The following is a 23,609-nucleotide window of genomic DNA, read 5'->3' on the forward strand; positions in this document are numbered from 1 at the left end:
AAACAGTTCATTAGGAACCACTGGCATCACAGAGGAAAAAAATTGAAATTCAGTGATGCATTCACACATAATTACCAATTGAAAACAAAAAGTACTTTGGCAGCGGTGGGATTCAAACCCACGCCTCCAGAGAGACTGGAGCCTAAATCCAGCGCCTTAGACCGCTCGGCCACGCTACCAACTTATGGTCCTCACTTTTCTTAAAAGAGAAAAAAATTCAAGGGCAGTATCTCTGTATATCAACAGATACATAGAAGTGAAGCAATCTCTGATTAGGTGTTACAAGCTTTATCTAGTTAGGGACTTCAGTAAATTCATGAAATCGAATGATATAAAGAGAGAGAAAAAAAACCTCAGTTGCATTGGCCGGGAATCGAACCCGGGCCTCCTGCGTGGCAGGCGAGAATTCTACCACTGAACCACCAATGCTTACATGTTTCTTTGTAGAAATTTAAGTTCATGCATATAACTTTATCATGCCCATTCAATTTTTCCTACTGGCACAGTGGGCAGTAGGAAAAGAATGACTTTGTCCTCCAATTCAAAGAGGTGCCTCGATAGTGCCCACCACTGGTAAAGTGTTCTCTGCAGGGCCTGATCAACCACCAGGCTGCAGCCTGGGACGCTGGGTCCCGGGGGGCGCTGCACTGTGGATATTTTTATTTTTATTTTTTTTAAAAAAAAAAATTAATTTTTTTTTTTTTCTTTTCTTCATTCATTTTTTTTCGGGGTGGGGGAGGGGGGGGTCGCCGCTGGGGATCGCCGCGGGGGGTGGAGGGCTCGACGATCAAAAGCATAGGTGGTCAGTGGTTAGCAACACACAGCCAATCGCCAGGCTGCCTGTTGCTGTGCAGCAGACAGGAAGCAGGACGTCTTCACTTCCTATCTGCTGATCTGAGGAGAGGAGCGACACTGGCACAACTACAGGTAAGTGAAGGGGGGAACTGCCCTGCATATCTATAGGGAGGGGGGGGGAACTGCCCTGCATATCTATAGGGAGGGGGGGGGGGGAAACTGCCCTGCATATCTATAGGGAGGGGGGGGAACTGCCCTGCATATCTATAGGGAGGGGGGAACTGCCCTGCATATCTATAGGGAGGGGGGGGAACTGCCCTGCATATCTATAGGGAGGGGGGGGGGAAACTGCCCTGCATATCTATAGGGAGGGGGGGGGGAACTGCCCTGCATATCTATAGGGAGGGGGGGGGGAACTGCCCTGCATATCTATAGGGAGGGGGGGGGAACTGCCCTGCATATCTATAGGGGGGGGGGAACTGCCCTGCATATCTATAGGGAGGGGGGGGGAACTGCCCTGCATATCTATAGGGAGGGGGGGGAACTGCCCTGCATATCTATAGGGGGGGGGGAACTGCCCTGCATATCTATAGGGAGGGGGGGGGAACTGCCCTGCATATCTATAGGGAGGGGGGGGGGAACTGCCCTGCATATCTATAGGGAGGGGGGGGGAACTGCCCTGCATATCTATAGGGAGGGGGGAACTGCCCTGCATATCTATAGGGAGGGGGGGGGGAACTGCCCTGCATATCTATAGGGAGGGGGGGGGGAATTGCCCTGCATATCTATAGGGAGGGGGGAACTGCCCTGCATATCTATAGGGAGGGGAACTACCCTGCATATCTATAGGGAGGGGGGGAACTACCCTGCATATCTATAGGGAGGGGGAACTGCCCTGCATATCTATAGGAAGGGGGGGAGAACTACCCTGCATATCTATAGGGAGGGGGGGAACTACCCTGCATATCTATAGGGAGGGGGGGGACTACCCTGCATATCTATAGGGAGGGAGAGGGGGGACTGTCATGCAAATGTATAGGGAGGGAGAGGGGGACTGTCATACAAATCTATAGGGTGGGAGGGGGGGGGCTGCCATGAAAATCTATAGGGAGGTAGAGAGGTTGATATGTATGAAGGAGGGCAGAGGAGGGGGGCTGATATATGTGACTGGGGGAGTTTTAATGTGACGGGGGGGGGGATAGCTAGCAGAGTGGAGGTAAGGAAAATAGCTGCAAGGGGGATGGATGCAGGGTGGGAGGTAAAGAAAATGGCTGCAGCAGGGGTTAAGGAAAATGGCTGTGGGGGGGGGTTGTGGTTAAGGAAAATGGCTGCAGGGGGTATTTAAAAAATAGAGCAGCTTTGGGGGGCAGAATCTCATGATTGTGTGGTGGTCACATGGGTGGTCTCAGCAATCACTAGAATACTAAATATTAGTGAGATGGGGCTGGTAGAGGTTTGTATTTGATTGACAACAAATATTCAGATATTGCTTATATATGCCTGTCCAATGGGGTACTTTTAGCTGGCCATAATGGAGTGTTTTGTTTTAACTAAAGGGCCTAATCATTCAGGGTTTGCATTATAATACATTTTTGCATTTTCAAAAAAGGACGCCAACTTTCCAGAAGCCAGCGAGAGGATAACAAAGTTGCAAGAGAGAAGAGCAAGGACAGGTAAGAGACAATGGCACAATCTGTCTAAATTTGAATGCTGGAGAATACACCTGAACATTCATATTCAGGAGTGTTCCTATACACCTATATATTCGGAGGGGGGGGGCGCTGCGGCCGTATTAGCCTAGGGCGGCCAGAACCCTTAATCAGGCTCTGGTTCTCTGGTTGATGTAAGTATAGCCTATGTGTGTGCTACAACATATATTATTACTGTAATATTGTACATAATATTTTCACATAATATTTATGTGATCGTTCTGTACGCTACTGTCATAGTAGTATAACATTATGTGTAACATTATGTGTAATAAGAAAGCTTTCTTTTAGCATGTGACTTGGGGCAGGAACCAGTTAGCCAATTAAAATATGTACTTTTATCACCTATGTTTTTAGAGTAATCTCAATTTGATGCCCATCTTCCTTGTGTCACTAGTGGCAGGAGCAGATTGGTAACACTGAAAAAGTAATCGTCCGCCGGTGCTTGATTGCTAATGAAGACCACGAGTAGTCAGCAGCTCAACTGACTGCAGTCTCAGTCTTTTTACGCGTTTCAGATCATAATTGAACACTGTCTAAACATAAAGGAGATAGTTTTCTGATAAACTTTACTTTTCAACAGAACTGTGAGAGCAACTGTGAGATATGGATTTTACCTTCATGGTTCGTATCTGAAATATTTGAGGATTAATGCTTTTTAAGCCAAATAGTTAAATATGCAAGAAGAGGACTATAATATTTCTTTTGTTGGTTATTTTTTGATAATCAGATTATTTTTTAATAGAAGCCTCAGAGATTGACTATTGTTTACAGTGATCCAAACAGTTTAAAATGAATGTATTTAAACAGAACATTATTGCCAGATAGAGGCCAATTGATCAATCTGTTTTATCAATTTTACCAATCAGTTGCTTAAGTCTCAGAGATGACCTTTGTTTATCTATGTAAAAGAGGCACTGCTGAGATTTGAACTCAGGATCTCCTGTTTACTAGACAGGCGCTTTAACCAACTAAGCCACAGCGCCAGTTACACATGTAAGCTTGTGGTTCTCCAGGACAGTTACCAGACTTTGCTCTTTCTCCAGCGATGTTACGTCATACAGGGCACCAGGATGTGCCCACAAGTACTTTTAGACCTTTGATCTAATGTGCCAGGGCAGATCCTGGTAAGCTTGGCCAGAGAGACCATGGCCCCAGGCCCTCCTCGCCCCATATATAGAGGACTATAATATTTCTTTGGTTGGTTATTTTTTGATAATCAGATTATTTTTCAATAGAAGCCTCAGAGATTGACTAATGTTCACAGTCATCCAAACAGCTTAAAATGAATATAAACATTAATTGCCAGATAGAGGCCAATTGGTCAATCAGTTGCTTTAGTCTCAGATGTGACCTTTGTTTATTTATGTAAAATAGGCACTGCTGAGATTCGAACTCAGGATCTCCTGTTTACTAGACAGGCGCTTTAACCAACTAAGCCACAGCACCAGTTACATGTGTACAGTGCTCCCCATCTTTTTTTTGTAAATAACTATTTCTGCTCTGTTGACACAAATATTTACGTTTTAGTTTATAGTAAAATTGGGTGAACTAAAATCAATGGATTTATTTAATGACTTCTATTAGATCGGTCAATTTCATTGGTTCCCAGATGAGAGTAGCAGGGTCTTCTGCTCCAATGGGCACTATTTGGGATGTGAAAGCCTAACCTCTGCAGACCGTTACACATGTATAAAGCACGTGTGTTATTACCCTTTGCATCTATATTGGGAATCTATTCATATTTACCCTTTATAAACTTTAATCTTTATAAACTATTCAACTTATAAATTCATCTTAACCGTTATTAAATAATATTTGTAAAATGCCCAGAATAAATCACACAGTGTTCATGCAACAGTTTTATTGCAGGTAAAAAAAAAATACAAAAATTTGTATAGTACAATATGACAAGTGCAAAATTAGTATTACACTTAAAGGGTGCTACTGGTTTGTGGCACAACAGTTGCAAACAGCATATACATGTCATCAAAAGTATTATCAAGGTTTTGAATTTTTTTCTTTTCTCTTTTTATGAGGTTTTGGGTGTTAACTATAGTGAAAGCTCTGCCCCTTTATGCTAACGTATTTGGTATATTGTTACATTCCCTGCAAATGATGCTTCAGTGTGTACGAAATTGCAATCATTGCTCACGACAAGTAGGAACCACTGGCATCACAGAAGAACCAATTTGAAATTCAATGATGCATTCACACATAATTACCATTTGAAAAGAAAAAGCACCTTGGCAGCGGTGGGATTCGAACCCACGCCTCCAGAGAGACTGGAGCCTAAATCCAGCGCCTTAGACCACTCGGCCACGCTACCAACTTATGGTGCACAACTTTCTTGAAAGAGAAAAAAAATTCAAGGACAGTATCTCTGTATATCAACAGATTCATAGAAGTGAAGCAACCTTTGATTAGGTGTTACAGGGTTTATCTAGTTAGGGACAGCAAATTCATGAAATCGAATGATATAAAGAGAGACAAAAAAAACCTAGTTGCATTGGCCGGGAATCGAACCCGGGCCTCCCGCGTGGCAGGCGAGAATTCTACCACTGAACCACCAATGCTTACTTATTTTTCTTCAGAAATTTAAGTTCCTGGATATAACTTTATCATGGCCATTGCTAGGTTTGTTTTGTTTGTCTACTAGGTTTGTTTTGTTTGTTTACTAGACAGGCGCTTTAACCAACTAAACTACAGTGCCAACTAGTTTAGATTGAAATTAGGTGACCTAAAATCAGTGGTTTAATTAATGGCTTTTATTAGATCGGTCATAGCCTAAAGTGAAAAAAAAACACCAAAAAGCTTGGCAGCGGTGGGATTTGAACCCACGCCTCCGAAGAGACTGGAGCCTTAATCCAGCGCCTTAGACCGCTCGGCCACGCTACCTACTGTTAGATGCTAGGCAGAGCCCTAACATAGGTCTTTTTCAGGGATGTCATAGTCAGTCTCCTGTGAAAGTCTGATTCACAACAATAGTAGGTTTAGAGGAGAGAAGCTTGGACAACCAAAACAAGGAATATCTGAGTAGGAAAGTGGTTCTCGAAGTGTTAGACATCAAGCGCTGGTGAGTAAAGATGTGTTTTTGTTTTAGGAAAGGTAATTTGTATGATTTCCCACTCAAAAGTTGGGAATATCCATTTTTTACACTGACAGGATTCCATCCCACACCTCCAAAGAGACTGGAGCCTAAGGCCAGTGCCTTAGACCACGCAGCCACACTTACAAGTGGCTGCTGTTTTTAATAATATAGAATGTAAATAAAAGAACACCAGTTGGTAATTTACTAGAGCAATTAGCATAATTTACTGAACCTTTATCAATCTAAATCTAAGTAGTTACCTGTGTTTATCCCAAACAAATCTATAACAATAAGGAACTGCAGAGATTTAAACTCAGGATCTCCTGTTTACTAGACAGGTGCTTTAACCAACTAAGCCACATACCATAGGCCCCACCCTGTCTGAAGTGTTCTGGGCCCCCCAGAGCCTTAATGCAGCTCTGGTCTTGGTCTCCCCCTTTACCTTGTTTTCTCTCTTTGAGAATTCAGAAAGATCACAATCTCTCCCTTCCCACTCTCTACCCACCATCTCCTCTCCTTCACTCTGTGCTCCTCCCCTGCTCCACCCCCACCTACATCTACCCTCACTAGGCGCAATCTTGATGTTCTTGACCCTACTTCAAAGGATTTTATACCGTGAACAGAGGCTCCCTATATGTAATAGGAGGCTGTACCACCACAAATAGTATCCAGCACAGATGTGCAGAGGAGAAAGTAGCAGTGTTTTTAGACCTTTCTGTCAGATGTTGCTATGTTACACTGAAGTAAAATTACAAGCATTTCATAAGTGTCAAAGGCTTTTATTGGCAATTACAATAAGTTTACGCAAAGAGTTAATATTAGCTATGTTGACCCTTCTTTTTGAAGACCTTTGCAATTCACCCTGACATGCTGTCAATCAGCTTCTAGGCCAGATACTTACTGATGGCAACCCATTCTTGCCTAATCAATTCTTATATATATGTACTAGCTGAAGTACCCAGAGTTGCCCATGTTGGAATCTTCAAGTTAGTAAGTTAACAATGAGTTGGATGCAACTGTCAACATTTTAATAATAATTAGCAACTTAGCAGCTCTTCCAACACACACATGAGATGGCTGCTTAGTGTCGTTGTTGTTTTTATATTAAATGTCATCCAAATCCATCCAGAGGAAGGCCCAGAACAGGCTCCCTTGGTCAAGTTTTTGGCCAGCTCCACAAGTCAAAATAACAGTTGCGTATGCAACCATGCGGTCCGATCATACCGTTTACAGATACCAGCTGTCATTAAACTTTACGATTACTATGGGTCAGGCTTTCAGGTGAGGAGACAAGATAGATTGCTGTTCTTAGCAGAGTGCTGATTGCAGGAATTGAATGACTTTTGCAGCTGTCATTGTGAATAGCTGTAACCTGAAGCTAGCATATGAATCCTCACAGTAATTGTTTTATAACAGCTGTCATCTGAAGATAGTGTTGTGAATCCCCACAGGGTTTTGTTATCAATCTGCTTTGTCTTTATTATTTCTTGGAAAATGTTTTCCTATTTGTGGTTCATGCTTAGTTCACTATTCTTATAATCTCTATTCCTCCTTTGGTGATCTCCACTGCCACATTACTGATAGTAGCTGCCATCAAACATGGGGAACAAGTGTCCTGGCTCTTTTTCCAGCATGACACTAGAGAAGAAATCCTGGCTGTACATAGTTACTCCAAATGGACAGGGAGTCTCATTAGTTTCTGTGCAGCACGTAAGCCTCCAGAATCAGACGAGGTTGATAGCCTGATAAATATTCCTCCTAGTGTAAATAATGTGTATTAATTAAAAGCAGTGCTTATTATTTAGTAACTATATCTATTATGCTCCCTTTTACTCCTCTGCAGCAGATTGCCATGTTTGGGGGAAATCTTTCTCTAATTCATCACATGTCTCTTGCCCCCCCCCCTCTCTCAGTGACCTCCCTGCCCCACAACTTCAATATGTCACTGGAGAAAATGTCTGAGGCTAATATGGCTGGTTGAGCGGTCCAAAGAGACATCAAGTAGCTCCACAATCCAGTGCATTTATTGCTTTGTCTGTATGTAAAATAGGCACTGCTGAGATTTGAACTCAGGATCTCCTGTTTACTAGACAGGCGCTTTAACCAACTAAGCCACAGCACCAGTTACAAGACAATTTATAAGAAATCTCCATGCTTTCTTGTAAATGACGTCTTCTGCCACTGTTGAGACAAAGATTCACATTTTAGTTTAAAGTAAATTAGGTGACCTAAAAATCAATGGTTTAATGAAGAGAGCAGCAATGAGAGAGAAACTAATGGGGCAACAATGAGGGAGAAATGGAGGGAGGAGCAATGAGAGAAACAGGCAAAGGCCAGCAATGAGAGAGACATGGAGGGTGTAGCAATGAGAGAGATATGGAGGGGCAGCAAAGAGAGAGACAGGCAGAGGGCAGCAATGAGAGAGACATGGAGGGGGTAGCAATGAGAGAGATATGGAAGTGAAGCAGTGAGAGACATGAGGGATAATTGGAGATTATGGAGAGGGAAATGTGATAGATGGGGAAGGGACAATATCCTGCCTTTCCAGCACACCTGATTGAGTACTTTAGAACTGGGAGAACTGGATATTGAAGAATATCAGAATTTCCTCCTACAGCTCCACAAGTCAAAATCACAGTTGCGTATGCAACCATGCGGTCCGATCATACCGTTTACAGATACCAGCTATCATTAAACTTTACGATTACTATGGGTCAGGCTTTCAGGTGAGGAGACAAGATAGATTGCTGTTCTTAGCAGAGTGCTGATTGCAGGAATTGAATGACTTTTGCAGCTGTCATTGTGAATAGCTGTAACCTGAAGCTAGCATATGAATCCTCACAGTAATTGTTTTATAACAGCTGTCATCTGAAGATAGTGTTGTGAATCCCCACAGGGTTTTGTTATCAATCTGCTTTGTCTTTATTATTTCTTGGAAAATGTTTTCCTATTTGTGGTTCATGCTTAGTTCACTATTCTTATAATCTCTATTCCTCCTTTGGTGATCTCCACTGCCACATTACTGATAGTAGCTGCCATCAAACATGGGGAACAAGTGTCCTGGCTCTTTTTCCAGCATGACACTAGAGAAGAAATCCTGGCTGTACATAGTTACTCCAAATGGACAGGGAACCACATTAATTCCTTTGCTGAAGGAACTAATTTTAAGTTTAGAGGAAGGAACTTGGTCAACCAAACCGAGACTGATCCAAGCAGAAAGGTGGATCTCATGCTTGGAGTGGTAGATACAGTGGGAGACAACGCTCAATTTCTGGATTCAGGATTCACCAAGAGCTGGTGAAAAAAAATACCAAATCCAGACCTCCCACGTGGCAGGTGAGAACTCAGCTCAATGGGCATGGAGAGAGATAATGAGACACGGAGGGGGCAGCAATGAGAGATGCATTGAGTGAGTTATACCCCATTCATACTGCACCAAAATCCTAGGTTTTTGCCGGGGCGAGCTCAAACGGCCCGGGTCTTGGTGCAGTATGAATCGTACAAGTCAAAAATCCCGGGTCTAAAAACCCGGGTCTTCAACCTGGGATTTATCGAGGGGTAATTCCCGGGTCGGACCCGGGTTACCTGTACTATGAATGGTGCAACCCGGGTTTTTCAACCCGGGTTGCACAGAAAACAAGCTGATTGGCTGTCTGCCTGTCTCTGGAGGATGATGTCATCGGTGGGAGCCTGTGGAAGGAGTTTAGGAGAAATGGTGGATGGTGGAGTGCAGATCAAGCTGAAGCAGAATCAGAGTTTGTTGGAGAAAATTGCTTTTATTTCACTGAAAAAGTGTGTGTTAACAGCAATTATGACACACTGGATGGAGGAAGAGGTGCGTGAGCTGCTGAATGTCAGAGGGGAGGAAGAAATTCGAAGGCAAGTGACTGGGACTGTGAAGGATGCCACAGTGTACTACAACATCGCCAAAATACTCACACAACGTGGCATAAAGAGGACACAGCAACAAGTCCTGAACAAATTGAAGTCCCTGAGGAAGCAGTACACTAAAGTCCATGACCACAATAGGCGCAAAAGTTTCGCTGCAAGAATGGACTGGCCCTTTTATGACCAGTGAAATATGATCTTTGGACATTCTCCTCTGACAAATCCAATTGCACTGTCATCTTCTAGCAATGTGGATGCGGCTATACCAACACCACCAGAGAGCACACAGACAAGCGAGGCCGCAACGGTAATAATAGAAGATTCTATAGAAGACACCCCAGAACTGGGGTGCTCTGCCACAACAGGTGACACCAACATTTCTTTGGAGGAACTGAACGATTCACAGCCATTCCCTGCTGCGCAAGTTGTTACAGATACTTCGCAAGAAACGCAGCCAGAACCAGTGCCAGTGTCAAAGTCTACGCCAGGTCCCAGTTTACGCTCCAACAGTAAGTATCTTTAATAATCTCACATAATAACCAACTATATATACATACCAATATATCTACATAATTGTCAAAAAAAAATTAACTGTATAAACATAACTGCCAAAAACAGAGAACTATATCAACAGAAATGCAAGCCAAATACCAATAAATATATCTACATAACTTTAAAAAAAATAAAAAAATGTTTGAACATAACTGGCAAAAAAAGAGAAGTATATCAACATAAATGCAAACCAAATACCAATATATCTACATAACTTAAAAAAGAGAACTATATCAACAAAAAACCCAAAAGACAAATATAACACACTCCAAAGTATTAAAACATTAACACGCATATGTTGCAGTGCAAAACTACTGGGCAAGAGGGAGGAGGCCTCAAGCACATATCAGCTTACAACACTGCTTTTTTGTTCTGCCATATTATATATTCTAATATATGTTTTACTGTGTTTTTTTCTACGTACAGTTTACAACGTTCCTAAAAAACGCAAAAGGCCCAACAAAATGGAGCAAGCAACTAAAACAATGACAACTGCCATGATGGATCAACTGCGGGATATGGAGAGCACCATGAGGGAACACGAGAATACACAATTGCAGCGTTTCATGGACAATGAGCGGGATCTCCAGGACTCTTTCCTCATGCAAATCATGAACATGCAGGAACGCGTGTTACGGGAAAATCGTGACTGTATGATGGGATTCATGGACAGACTCCTCTCACGGGTGCAGGCACCTCCTCCAAGTCCTTACTATTATGACGGACATTATCCTATGTACCAGCGGAGGCAACCCATGTTAGGCAACAATAACCCTCCAAACCCGGTACAGAATACACAACATGCTCAACCTATGGGTAACCCCAACATAGAATACCCACCTGGTAACCAAACCACTCCACAACGAGAAATGCCACAATATCGGCAATTGTAATAATCATGTTTTATGGACAAATGTTTAACAGTTAATTGTTATCATGTATGTTACATGTGATCTGGAAACACGCCGTTAGCTTCACATATTACGTGAAAAGCAAATTTGCACTTACTGTTTGGGCACATTTGTGTCTTCTGTTTACTACTTCTGTATATATATATTTTTTTTTTCTACATGCAAGTAAGCACTTTTGTATTGTGTCATTTTATATTTTTGTGAAGAGACATATGAGGAAATATGTACAAAACAAAATAAAATATGTGAAATAAACATTTTTTTTTTTACTTTTACATTTGTGTGGTACATTCAAACAAGTGAGGTCAAATTGGCAGTGAGGGTGGTCCTAATAAGTTTAGCAGAGGTATTGGTGCGCTCTCCTTCAAAAGTACTGGAGTCCATCAACAAACGTAGATTTCTGTAAATAAAAACATGCAGTTTCACGTCACCATGTTAAAAATATTGGTCACATAACGCAGTACACTTGGTACTATATGGTGAAAATGCATTTTGCAAGTGGTACATCTATATATAAAAAGGGGCAGTAAATAGTACACCCAGATCATATTATCATACACATAGTACCCCCAGATCATATTATCATACACATAGTACACCCAGATCATATTATCATACACATAGTACCCCCAGATCATATCAAGCCACACATAGTACCCCCCGATCATATTATCATACACATAGTACCCCCAGATCATATCAAGCCACACATAGTACCCCCAGATCATATTATCATGCACATAGTACCCCCAGATCATATTATCATAAACATAGTACACCCAGATCATATTATCATAAACATAGTACACCCAGATCATATTATCATACACATAGTACACCCAGATCATATTATCATACACATAGTACCCCCAGATCATATTATCATACACATAGTACCCCCAGATCATATTATCATACACATAGTACCCCCAGATCATATTATCATACACATAGTACACCAAGATCATATTATCATACACATAGTACCCCCAGATCATATTATCATACACATAGTACCCCCAGATCATATTATCATACACATAGTACCCCCAGATCATATTATCATACACATAGTACCCCCAGATCATATTATCATACACATAATACCCCCAGATCATATTATCATACACATAGTACACCCAGATCATATTATCATACACATAGTACCCCAGATCATATTATCATACACATAGTACCCCCAGATCATATTATCATACACATAGTACCCCCAGATCATATTATCATAAACCTAGTACCCCCAGATCATATTATCATACACATAGTACCCACAGATCATATTATCATACACATAGTACCCCCAGATCATATTATCATACACATAGTACCCACAGATCATATTATACACATAGTACCCCCAGATCATATTATCATACACATAGTACCCCCAGATCATATTATCATACACATATTACCCCCAGATCATATTATCATACACATAGTACCCCCAGATCATATTAAGCCACACATAGTACCCCCAGATCATATTATCATACACATAGTACCCCCAGATCATATTATCATACACATAGTACCCCCAGATCATATTATGCCACACATAGTACCCTCAGATCATATCATGCCCCACATAGTACCCCCAGATCATATTATCATACACATAATACCCTCAATACATATTATTTTTGTTACATTTACATATGTGCATAGTGTAGGAACCCCCTGTGTGCTCACCTTCTACTCAGCATGGCAGCCGAGACAGGAACATCAGCTGTCAGCACAGGCAGTCCCACGGGATGACGCTGATGTCATCACATGAGCTCCGCATTGACAGATGCAGAGACACAAGCTGGACATCACAGAAGAATACAGCCGCCGGCTCTATCACAACCCCGCCCCCGGTGACAAGAAACAGTTCTCAAAATAAAAGACCCGCCCCCCCTCCCCCGACTCATGCGGGTAGGGGGGAGTGCCGCGAGTCGGGGAAGGACCACAATTTTTATTTTATTTTTATTTTCACTTGTCCCCCCCCCCAGCTGAGCCCCCGGGAGCCGCTAAGGCCCTGGGCAGGTGCCTAGGTTGCCTAGCAGTAAATCCGGCCCTGAGGTCAATTTGTTAGCAGCCAATTAACCTACCAGTATGTTTTTGGAGTGTGGGAGGAAACCGGAGCACCCGGAGGAAACCCACGCAAACACGGGGAGAACATACAAACTCCACACAGATAAGGCCATATAAATAAATGTTAATAATAATAATAATATAACTGTGCATTTTGTTTCCTTCATGTTGTGTTTTTGATGAGTATGTCATTTGTGTGTTAGAATTGAAGGTTTTATTGTATTATTCTTAATTTCCCAGAAATGCATTTTTCATCATTATACTACACGGAAGATTAACATCATCATCATCAACATTTATTTATATATCGCCAGCAAATTCCGTAATGCTTTACAATTGGGTTAATTCTGAAATACTGTAAAGGTTTGAACCTCTCTCCTTGGGGATATTTGTGCTACACTTTTGTGAGAAAAGTAGGGACTGGTGAACGACTTAAATTACATAGAGTCTATGATGAGTAACGATGGCTGTGGTTTGACTTCACGTGCTATGCACTTGCCAATTGTATATGTTAAAAGACTTTTTTATGTAATAGAACATCATCATGTCAAACAAATTACATTTATTTATGTGAGAGGTAAAGTGATTAGATTACTGAATGAAACACATTTACGTAAAGAATGTTTATTTAAAGAATTTATTTTAAACATAAAAATAGAGGAAAAAATGGTTTCTCAAAGGCTTCAAAATCAAAATGTTCTTAATTAATGTCATTACTGTATGCGGTGTATGGAACTGCAACAAGTTGTTGTTATTGATTCGCCATTAAAAGATCACTATTTCCATATTCTTCACATTTTGACACCGCACCATATGGGAGATGTAAGAGACAACATTATAAATCTAAATATTCTTGTCCAGAAAGGCTTTGCTATTGGAGGAACTATCGGCAGATTGTCGGGCAGACGGTTGTAAGTACGTACACACTGTAGAATTGGAACAATAACGGACGATTGTTAACCGAGATTTTTAGTAAATGTAATTACTGTATGTGGTATATGGAACTGCAACATCATTGTGATTTTTATGCAGCAAAACCAAAGACAAATGTAATTAACCTAAGATAAAAAAATTTTTTGGGCAGTGGTGAGATTTAAACCACACCTCCAAAGAGAGTGGAGCCTTAATCCAGTGCCTTAGACCGCTCGGCCACATTACCTACTGTTTGCAACCTCTCTTTCCCTTTGTCTCAATAGAGAAAGGGTCTCATAGCTAGCATTATGTTCCCTCAAGGGGGTCACATATTACCTTTGTGCACAGCTTCAGGTAACATTATGACATCAGAGAAACTACTTGAAGGGTTACATGGTAACTCACTAACCTTACTGGCCTTATGCCCTACTATAACCTATAAGGGTCTTGCGCCCAGCCTAACAATGGGCCTTACGTCCCCTCGCTACCTTGGGGCAATTTTCCCCAAATCACAACCTATAATGCCTTATGCCCCTCTAACTAAAGGGCCTTGTGCCCAGTCTAACTACCTATGGACCTTGTGCCCGGCAACTAAGTAATGGGCTGGTGCACACTAACCTGTCCTACCTATGAGCCTTGCTGCCCCAATAACCTAAAGGAGCCTTGTGCCCCAGCTAAACCAAAGGGGCCTGGTGCCCACCTCTAGCCTGGTGCCCTCTTATGGGTCTAAACTACCCTACTGATGCCGGGCCTTGTGCCCACTGAGGTGTCACGGGCCTAGTACCCAAATTGTGCCCGTTTACCTTATGCCCGACCTACCTAAGGGGTTTCTACTTCCCTGCTCTGCGCAGGATGCTCAATTTGCCCTGGGCATCTTCAGGTCTTCCAGACCCTTAAGCCAGCATCGTCTCTCTGCCTGTTGGTCTCCCCTATCTTCTTGGTGGAGGCCCTCCTAGGCCTTACAAGAGCTCCTCGCTGGTGATGCCTTCTTTTGCTTGATCCCTGCGTCTTCTCCTGTCGTCTTCTCGTGGCAGTGTAGCTCCCAGCCCTTACAAGGGCTCCCTGCCACTTCCGCCACTGGACTAAACTAAAAGTGCATGGTACATTTAAACTTTATATTTTCCTATGAGTGAACTGGGCAGTGGACTGAGTGATTGTCATGAGGTGTAAGACATTGTGACAGGTCTTGAGGATCAATGGCTGTATGTTCTGGCAAGACCGGAATAAGTGTATGGGATTCTAAGGGTTACAATCTACCTTTCATACTTTGATTTCATATCCTTAAAACATAAGAAAGGAGACACAAGGATTTAACAAGTTTTGCATCCTAGCTAATGGAATTGTGCTCTTTTTTACTGCACATTAAGTTAACTATTCTTTAATCAAGATTTTTCTTGGGCATATTTGTACTAAGCTTTTGTGAGAAAAGTAGGGACTAGACATAAATGACATAGACTCTATTATGGGTAATGATTACTGTGATTTGACTTTATGCTTTGCACATAGCAATTGCAATAAATATAATTGTATTGTTGACTTTAAACATGAAATAAACAACCAAAATGGTTTCTCAAAGGCTTCAAAATTATAATGCCATTAGTAAATGTAATTACTGTATGTGGTATATAGAACTGCAACAACATTGTGATATTTATGCAGCAAAACCAAAGACAAATGTAATTAGCCTAAAAGTGAAAAAAACACCAAAAATCTTGGCAGTGGTGGGATTTGAACCCACGCCTCCGAAGAGACTGGAGCCTTAATCCAGCGCCTTAGACCGCTCGGCCACACTACCTACTGTTTGCACCTTGCTATGTCCCAGTATCTCTGTCTCAACACAGATCAGTGGTGGGCAACTTAATATTTTTCAGGGGTCTTATGGATAGCATTTGGTCCCACATGGGGGGGGGGGGGGGCACACATTGCCTTTGTAGCACACCATCAGGTCATATTAGGCTTGTTAAAGGTCTTCATTCAATCTAAACTGTAGGTCAAAGATATTATTCATTTTTCCTCTCTGTTAATGCAGATTCTGACATTTAATAAGGAATGAACACAGAACTTCAAGATAGAATAAAAAGGGACTATGGCGCCCTCACTAGATTAGAATGCTGCTTCTTTTATAAACAAATATCAAAAAATAGATAAAGGGCGCAATACTAATCTTAAATATGTAAAAAACATAAAAATATGTAAAGCAAAAGTATATATAAGAGAGAATGAATGAATGAATGAATGAATGAATCAGGACACATATAATGTTTATAGCTTTTTTGCAAAATTGCTTTGCTGGAGCCAACTTGTAAACAATATCAGAAAGAAACAGGTTTTCTTACCCTACATGTGGCTACTGAGATGTTAGATAGTTGTCCACAGTGCGAACGCCAATGTGTACAGTTTGCGTACAGTATTTTCCGCTGGCAGTTGTTCGACTGGTCATTTGCAATGTTGCCGCGTATGAACGTGGTGAGAGTATGAGCCCCAGCGGAACGCACGGCTACAGTGGCTGAGAGAATTAAGCTCCAACGCGTTTCTTCCGAAAGTGGTTCTCGAAGTGTTAGGAATTTAATGAGTGGATTCATCAAGCTCTGGTGAGTTAAAATGTCTTTTTGTTTTAGGAAAGGTAATTTGTAAGATTTCCCACTCAAAAGTTTTACACTGGTGGGATTCCATCCCACACCTCCAAAGAGACTAGAGCCTAAAGCCAGTGCCTTAGACCGCTCGGCCACATTACCTACTGTTTGCAACCTGTCTTTCCCTTTGTCTCTGTCTCAATAGAGAAAGGGTCTCATAGCTAGCATTATGCTCCCTCAAGGGGGTCACATATTACCTTTGTGGCACAGCTTCAGGTAACATTATGATATCAGAGAAACTACTTGAAGGGTTACATGGTAACTCACTAACCTTACTGGCCTTATGCCCTACTATAACCTATAAGGGTCTTGCGCCCAGCCTAACAATGGGCCTTACGTCCCCTCCCTACCTTGGGGCAATTTTCCCCAAATCACAACCTATAATGCCTTATGCCCCTCTAACTAAAGGGCCTTGTGCCCAGTCTAACTACCTATGGACCTTGTGCCCGGCAACTAAGTAATGGGCTGGTGCGCACTAACCTGTCCTACCTATGAGCCTTGCTGCCCCAATAACCTAAAGGAGCCTTGTGCCCCAGCTAAACCAAAGGGGCCTGGTGCCCACCTCTAGCCTGGTGCCCTCTTATGGGTCTAAACTACCCTACTGATGCCGGGCCTTGTGCCCACTTCCACCGGGCTGAGAATGTAAAGAACAGAAGATCAGTTGGTGATTCACTAGTGCTATTGGCATAATTTACTGAATCTTTATCAATCTAAAGCTAAGTAGGTACCTGTGTTTATCCAAAACAAATCTATGATAATTAGGCACTGCTGAGATTCGAACTCAGAATCTCCCGCTTTAACCATCTAAGCCACAGCGCCACCCTACGCACAACATTGTAACAAAACCTCTCACATTTTGTCTGTCTAGTTAGACCTGAGTTAATTAGTTGTATATAAAATTATTCTGTGTAATTCATCCCTGCAATCTGTGTAATTCATCCCTGCAACTGTGTAATTCATTACTGCAACTGTGTTTAAAAGTATGTTATAGGAAATTGTTATCTGTTTAAACTTAGGTTGGCCCAGTCTCTTATTGCTGCTTAATTTATGATAGGTATCTGGCCTCCTCTATCCTATTCCACAAATGTTTTCTTTTCCTTTGATTAGCTGACCAATTAGCACATCTGTAGTGTGTTCCTAAATTAGCCTGACTATATCTTAGCTTCAGTCTATGGGGTGACGTATGTGGGGTGAACGTTAGTGATTTCTACACTAATCCACAGTTGGACTACATTGGATGACTCCCAGGAATAAGCTACATCTGCCACAGCCTATTTCTGCAATACTTGTTTATCTATACGGAACCCTGCAAAGAGGTAATTCCTTACAAACCCCTTATTTTTTGCTTTTACTCTCATCACAATGTTTCACAAATTGCTCTTCTTGGTCTCATTTCATGGCATTATTTTTAGGGCTGTGTCAGCTTTCACCCCTCCACCAACACAAACATTTGTCCACATTGCACCTGCATTACTCCACTCACCTCTAGTTAACACCCATGAACTGTTGTCTTATTTATTATCTCTAACAAGTACAGCCTCCACCTGTCACCAGAAAATAAAAGGTCACACTTCTTACAATCCCCTTACCTATCTTTCTCTCTCTCTCTGCTTCTATTAGCCGGTGATATATCACCTAATCCAGGTCCCCCACACTCCTCACACACACATACATCAGAGCACTACCGCTCTATAGCAAACCTCAAACACATCACCTGCCTCCCCTCTCTTCTAAAGTCCTTTAAATGTGCCCTTTGGAATGCACGCTCTCTTTCTAACAAACGTACCTCCATTCATGATCTCTTCTTCTCAAAAAACCTCAACTTTCTGGCAATAACAGAAACATAATTTAGGGAGATGGTAGACTGCACCAAGTGTACCATTCAAAAACCTCCTCCACTTATACAGATCTCTCTTACATCAACTCGATGTAGAATCCTAATGAGGAAGGGTGCACCCGGTCATACAACAGAGTAAACTTGATTATCGAAGAAGAAAAAAGAAAATGACCTCATGGGGCACTCATGAAAGGATATAAACATATATATTTGCATTATATTGATTTGTTGGTATCGTAAAAATCAATCTTTATTATGTACCATGTTAAAAACATTGTTCTAGTAGCGAAATATTTAAAACTTGTGATTGGAAACATACATTGACTTAAATGAACAATCTGTTAAAATAGACAAAACTTGTTTGTCTAGCCGCGAGGCTACTCTAATATTCTTAAGTTTGATAACGTTTTTACTATCATTGAACCAACCAATAGTGTCCCTATACACTCCAATCACTAATCTTGGTATGATAAAATCCCTCAGTTTTAATGATCCATTACACCTCTAAAATAGGCTTGTAGGGATTGAATCAAATATATAATTGAATGGATTCTAATTGCCCTGAAGCCCCTTATTGGTAATGATATTGGCTGCAGATTATGGGTAAACCGCTAGAAAGGTTGTGTGATAAGTATCCAAAGTAGTGGTCTTATTGACTCCCCATAACATACAGCTGATGGTGTGACCTCTTTCACTGCTGCTCTCCTAATATTTCTATACTATCAATGAGGATAATAGGAGACTAGTATTACTAATCTTGGGTCCCTATAGGAGGTATATCTGTTGTTGGGGCTATCTGATTAACTATGTAACCTCTACAGTACTAAAATCTCGCTAACTATTGCGGCACTGAGGGGTTACTCAGATCGTATCTGCGGCTGCCTATTGGCTATGTCTAAATCTAGAATCATAACCTATCTGCATAGTAAGAGGTATAGATATCAATAAGCGATTGGAGTATAGAGAGAGTAGCGAACGCGGCGTCCGCCGACACGCGTTTCGCTAGTAGCTTTGACGAGGCAAGCCGATGTTCCAGCTTGATGGGATATTTAAAAGGGATAGCCCTTCCCTCTAATGACAACTTCCTTGGCAACGTTTATAGCAACCATCAGGTTGCAAGTTTGAGCTCCGATTACATGGGAATTGAGAAATACTCCCCTTTATTACCTTTTTTCTGACACCTTCCTTAGCAACACTATAGTAACCGCTCGATTACGGACTCTGCTACTAATAAGGGGATAAGTCGCCAAATAGGGGATAAATTGGGACTAAATAGTACAGTGAAATTGGCAAGCATTAAGTTTAACATTAGCTACAAAGGAATATTATATAAAATAACATAGCAGCCTTGAGCGTGTTTACTTAATATAACAGTGGATGTATACAACAATAGACTACTATGTACCATCACTTTTGTTTGAGGATTAAAGGTAAGGAGGGCATATAATTGTTGGAATTATTCACAACTAAACCCATTGATTAAAAGCAGGTTGATAAAGGTATCAGTTATTGATAAAGTAAATAAATGTTACCCTCCTTGTTATCGTAATTATTGATTATCGATGGACATAATATCTAGATAATCAGAGGGCATATTATTGTTAGGATTATTCACAACTAAACTTATTTATTGAGAACTACTTGATCAGAACATCAATAGTTGATAAAATAAAGGAGTGTTACTCTCCTTATTTTCTTGGTTCTTATCTATTGATGGACATAATATCTGTATAATCATTGATTCTATATCAAAATCCAAAGAGCTATTTGGGTCATCAGATAACATTCCAAAACCCACTTAAATTAATCACCCCTACAATATGATATATAACTATTTAAATAAACATTAGTCAAAGGCATTATAACCTTTTGACTGAGTTTTGTATTTGAAAAATCGTGAATTAAAAAAAGGTATAGTAAATATTAAGATATCATTTCAAATACCCAGGTAAGTAAAGACTTAACGTCATCACTAGAGTGCAACTGGAGTGAGGACTATTGACGTGACTTTAATAAAAGTGAATAAGAATGGAAATAGTGAACATTTTTTACCACATACACATAGTTTATGTGCTGTGGTTAAATATACATTGAGACAAGGTCAAACTGTGACTTGTCCTAGTAGATATAGTGCTGAGTCATTTTGCCATGATAGTGAGAGTAAATAGCTAGGTTAAGACGGTCATAAAACCTGACCGATGTAATCCAAATATAGTGAACCTTAAAAACTACACAAAAAAAAGGGAAATACAGTGAGAAGTGCCATGGAATAGAGACATTAGTCAACATGTAAAGAATATATATAATCCCATTTGCTGTATTGTGTGTGATGGATTGACCAAATTACCTTGAATTGATCAAAGGTATGTACACCACATCAGGAAATACTCAATTTAAAAATACAGAATAATTGCTGTGGTCATTCAAACCATGTGGTACCATACTGCCCATCAAAAAAATTTGTTTAGTTTCTTCACGCAATAGTTCGCTGTTAATGTCGCCCCCTCTCAGACCTAAATTAATCTGTTTCATAGCGAAGGCTGTTAAACCCTTCGGATCGCCGCGATGGTATTTTAAAAAATGTTTAGTCACCACTGTTATCTGTTTTAAATTGGCTTTGTCATTGGCAGCTCTCCTTATGTTACCTAGGTGCTCCAAGACGCGTTTTTTAAAAGGTCTACTCGTCATTCCTATATATATTAGGTTGCAAGGACATGAAAGGCAGTAGATGACATTAATCGAATTGCAATTAAGATACTTTGTAATTTTCCATGTCTTGCCAAATTTATCCCTGTACTCTTTGGTGTGATGCATATTAGGACACTCTTTGCATGATCCGCACTTGAAAAAACCTTTAGGAATATTGTCCGAAGTTTTTTTCAGGAAACTATGTACTAATTGGTCTCTTAAATTTTTGGATCGTCTCCAAGTTATGGAAACTCTATCCTCCAATGTTTGTCTAAGATCTTCATCCAATTGTAAAACGTGCCAATGCTTTTGTAATATTTGTGTGTTTGTTCTCCACTCTGAACAAAAGGTTCCTATTACTCTTAGCTTGTTATTCTTACAATCCAATGACCCTTTCTTAGTTTTCTGATGTACCAGAGCGTCTTTTGAATATTTGGACACACTATTCTCTGCTGCTTTTATGGTATTGGCATTATAACCCCTTTTGCTTAATCTGCATTTTAATTCCATTGATCTTTGTTTGAAAGTCTGTTCATCTGAGCAGTTCCTTTTTGTTCTTAATAATTCGGCTTTTGGTATTCCAGAAATCACCGATGGAAAGTGGGAACTAGACGCATGTAGTAAGCTATTTGTGGCTGTTACTTTCCTGAACATGTCAGTATGTAATCTACCATCCTCTGTTATGGAGATAGTTAAATCAAGAAAATTGATGGATACATCTTGAATATCTGATGTTAATTTAAGGTTAAGATCATTGTTGTTCAAAGAATCAGTGAATTCATGGAATAGTTTGGTATCCCCATCCCATAGAATGATCACGTCATCTATGTATCTTAACCATAATAATACATGGTCAGTGAATCTATCGTTCAACTGTCTGAAAACGACTTCCTTCTCACACCAGCCTAGGTATAAATTGGCATAGGTGGGAGCACAAGCAGTTCCCATCGCAGTCCCCCTGATTTGTAAGTAAATTTTTTCTTCAAATATGAAGTAGTTTTTTGTTAATACAAATCTTAGTAGTATAATCAAAAATGTCGTAAGGTCAGAATTTTTTTCCATCCCTAGAAAATAATCCACGGCATGTAATCCATTCTCATGTGCTATATTTGTATATAAGGATTCTATATCATATGACGCAAGTTTAGTGGTTGCGTTGACACTAATATTATCCAGTTTGGACAAAACATCTTTAGTATCTCTAATGTAAGAATCTAAGCTGATGACATGCTTTCGCAAATGGAAATCAATGAACCTGCTAGCCTTTTCTGTCAGGCTGCCATTCCCTGACACTATTGGTCTCCCTGGGGGTAGTTGTTCCTTCTTGTGAATATTTGGCAGCATGTATATCGTGGCAATTCTAGGATTAGTGACCTTAAGGAATTCATAGTCTGACTTAGAGATTACATTACTTTGGTGGGCCTGACCAATGATGTTATTGTAACTAATAAGGAAATTTGCAGTTGGATTGAATATAATTCGTTTGTAATAATCCTTACTGTTCAGTTGTCGATAGACTTCATCCAAGTATTGTTGTTTAGGCCACAGCACTACATTGCCTCCTTTATCCGAGGGCTTAATTACAACGTCTTCCCATTGTGAGATCTCTCTCAGTGACTTGGTATCATCTTTATTCAAATTACTAATACGTGGTTTGAATTGTTTGGTTTCCAAGAGAAGCTTGTCCAAATCTTTAGAGACTAATTCCCTGAAAATCCCTACTTGAGGACAGATGGAGGGATCAGGAAAGAAGGTAGATCTAGGTTTGATACTGGGATATCTCACAATGTCATGACTCTCCGTGGGAATGATGGCATCATCATCTACCATCACGGGTTGACATAGTTCTTTTAGGATTAATAGAGCATGTTTATCCTCTTCTGTATCTAAACGGATACGGTTCTCCTTCGGAATCATGGTGCCATCTTGGTTGGGGATAACATCCTCCCTTTGTTTGGCTTTAAAGAACTTATTGAGTAATAATTTTCTAGAGAATAATACCAGGTCTCTATCCCATTCAAATCTATTCAGAAATTGAGTGGGAGAGAAGGAGAGACCTTTGCTTAATAATGTAATCTGCGTGGGGGTAAGGGTTCTATTAGAGAGGTTAATGACCCTTAAAGGATCTTCTAGTATCTGGTTTGTCTGAAGTTTCTCCTCATCGAGGGTTGACTTCCCTGTTCTTCCATCTCTTTTCGTTTTCTTTCCCTTAAACTTCTCCCCCCCCCCCTCCGAATTTTACGGAGCCTTGTCCTCCTCTGTCCCTGTGTCTGGCGCCTAGTTCTAAAAAATCTCTCGCCAATGTTGGATCCCTTGTGTCATTAGAACCATGTCGATCAAATGTTTCATTCTCAGATGTTCTTACCAAGTAGTTCTCAATAAATAGGTTTAGTTGTGAATAATCCTAACAATAATATGCCCTCTGAATATCTAGATATTATGTCCATCGATAATCAATAATTACGATAACAAGGAGGGTAACATTTATTTACTTTATCA

At 40.7% G+C, this 23,609-nt stretch overlaps 9 non-coding genes across 9 annotated transcripts; all 9 read right to left on the reverse strand.

Annotated features, from left to right (window-relative positions):
* Nucleotides 1-97: 97 nt before the first annotated feature.
* Nucleotides 98-179, reverse strand: TRNAL-UAG (transfer RNA leucine (anticodon UAG)). The gene has a single exon. It is a non-coding gene; the product is annotated as a tRNA-Leu (tRNA).
* Nucleotides 180-358: 179 nt separating this feature from the next.
* TRNAG-GCC (transfer RNA glycine (anticodon GCC)) lies at nt 359-429 on the reverse strand. Its single transcript has one exon. It is a non-coding gene; the product is annotated as a tRNA-Gly (tRNA).
* Nucleotides 430-3,416: 2,987 nt separating this feature from the next.
* On the reverse strand, nt 3,417-3,490 carry TRNAT-AGU (transfer RNA threonine (anticodon AGU)). The gene has a single exon. It is a non-coding gene; the product is annotated as a tRNA-Thr (tRNA).
* Nucleotides 3,491-3,879: 389 nt separating this feature from the next.
* On the reverse strand, nt 3,880-3,953 carry TRNAT-AGU (transfer RNA threonine (anticodon AGU)). The gene has a single exon. It is a non-coding gene; the product is annotated as a tRNA-Thr (tRNA).
* Nucleotides 3,954-4,751: 798 nt separating this feature from the next.
* On the reverse strand, nt 4,752-4,833 carry TRNAL-UAG (transfer RNA leucine (anticodon UAG)). The gene has a single exon. It is a non-coding gene; the product is annotated as a tRNA-Leu (tRNA).
* Nucleotides 4,834-5,009: 176 nt separating this feature from the next.
* TRNAG-GCC (transfer RNA glycine (anticodon GCC)) lies at nt 5,010-5,080 on the reverse strand. Its single transcript has one exon. It is a non-coding gene; the product is annotated as a tRNA-Gly (tRNA).
* A 240-nt stretch (nt 5,081-5,320) lies between these two features.
* On the reverse strand, nt 5,321-5,402 carry TRNAL-AAG (transfer RNA leucine (anticodon AAG)). Its single transcript has one exon. It is a non-coding gene; the product is annotated as a tRNA-Leu (tRNA).
* Nucleotides 5,403-7,643: 2,241 nt separating this feature from the next.
* TRNAT-AGU (transfer RNA threonine (anticodon AGU)) lies at nt 7,644-7,717 on the reverse strand. The gene has a single exon. It is a non-coding gene; the product is annotated as a tRNA-Thr (tRNA).
* Nucleotides 7,718-15,665: 7,948 nt separating this feature from the next.
* On the reverse strand, nt 15,666-15,747 carry TRNAL-AAG (transfer RNA leucine (anticodon AAG)). Its single transcript has one exon. It is a non-coding gene; the product is annotated as a tRNA-Leu (tRNA).
* Between the last annotated feature and the right edge of the window lie 7,862 nt (nt 15,748-23,609).

This window comes from Mixophyes fleayi, chromosome 4, assembly GCF_038048845.1.
Source record: "Mixophyes fleayi isolate aMixFle1 chromosome 4, aMixFle1.hap1, whole genome shotgun sequence".
Taxonomy (NCBI): domain Eukaryota; kingdom Metazoa; phylum Chordata; class Amphibia; order Anura; family Limnodynastidae; genus Mixophyes; species Mixophyes fleayi.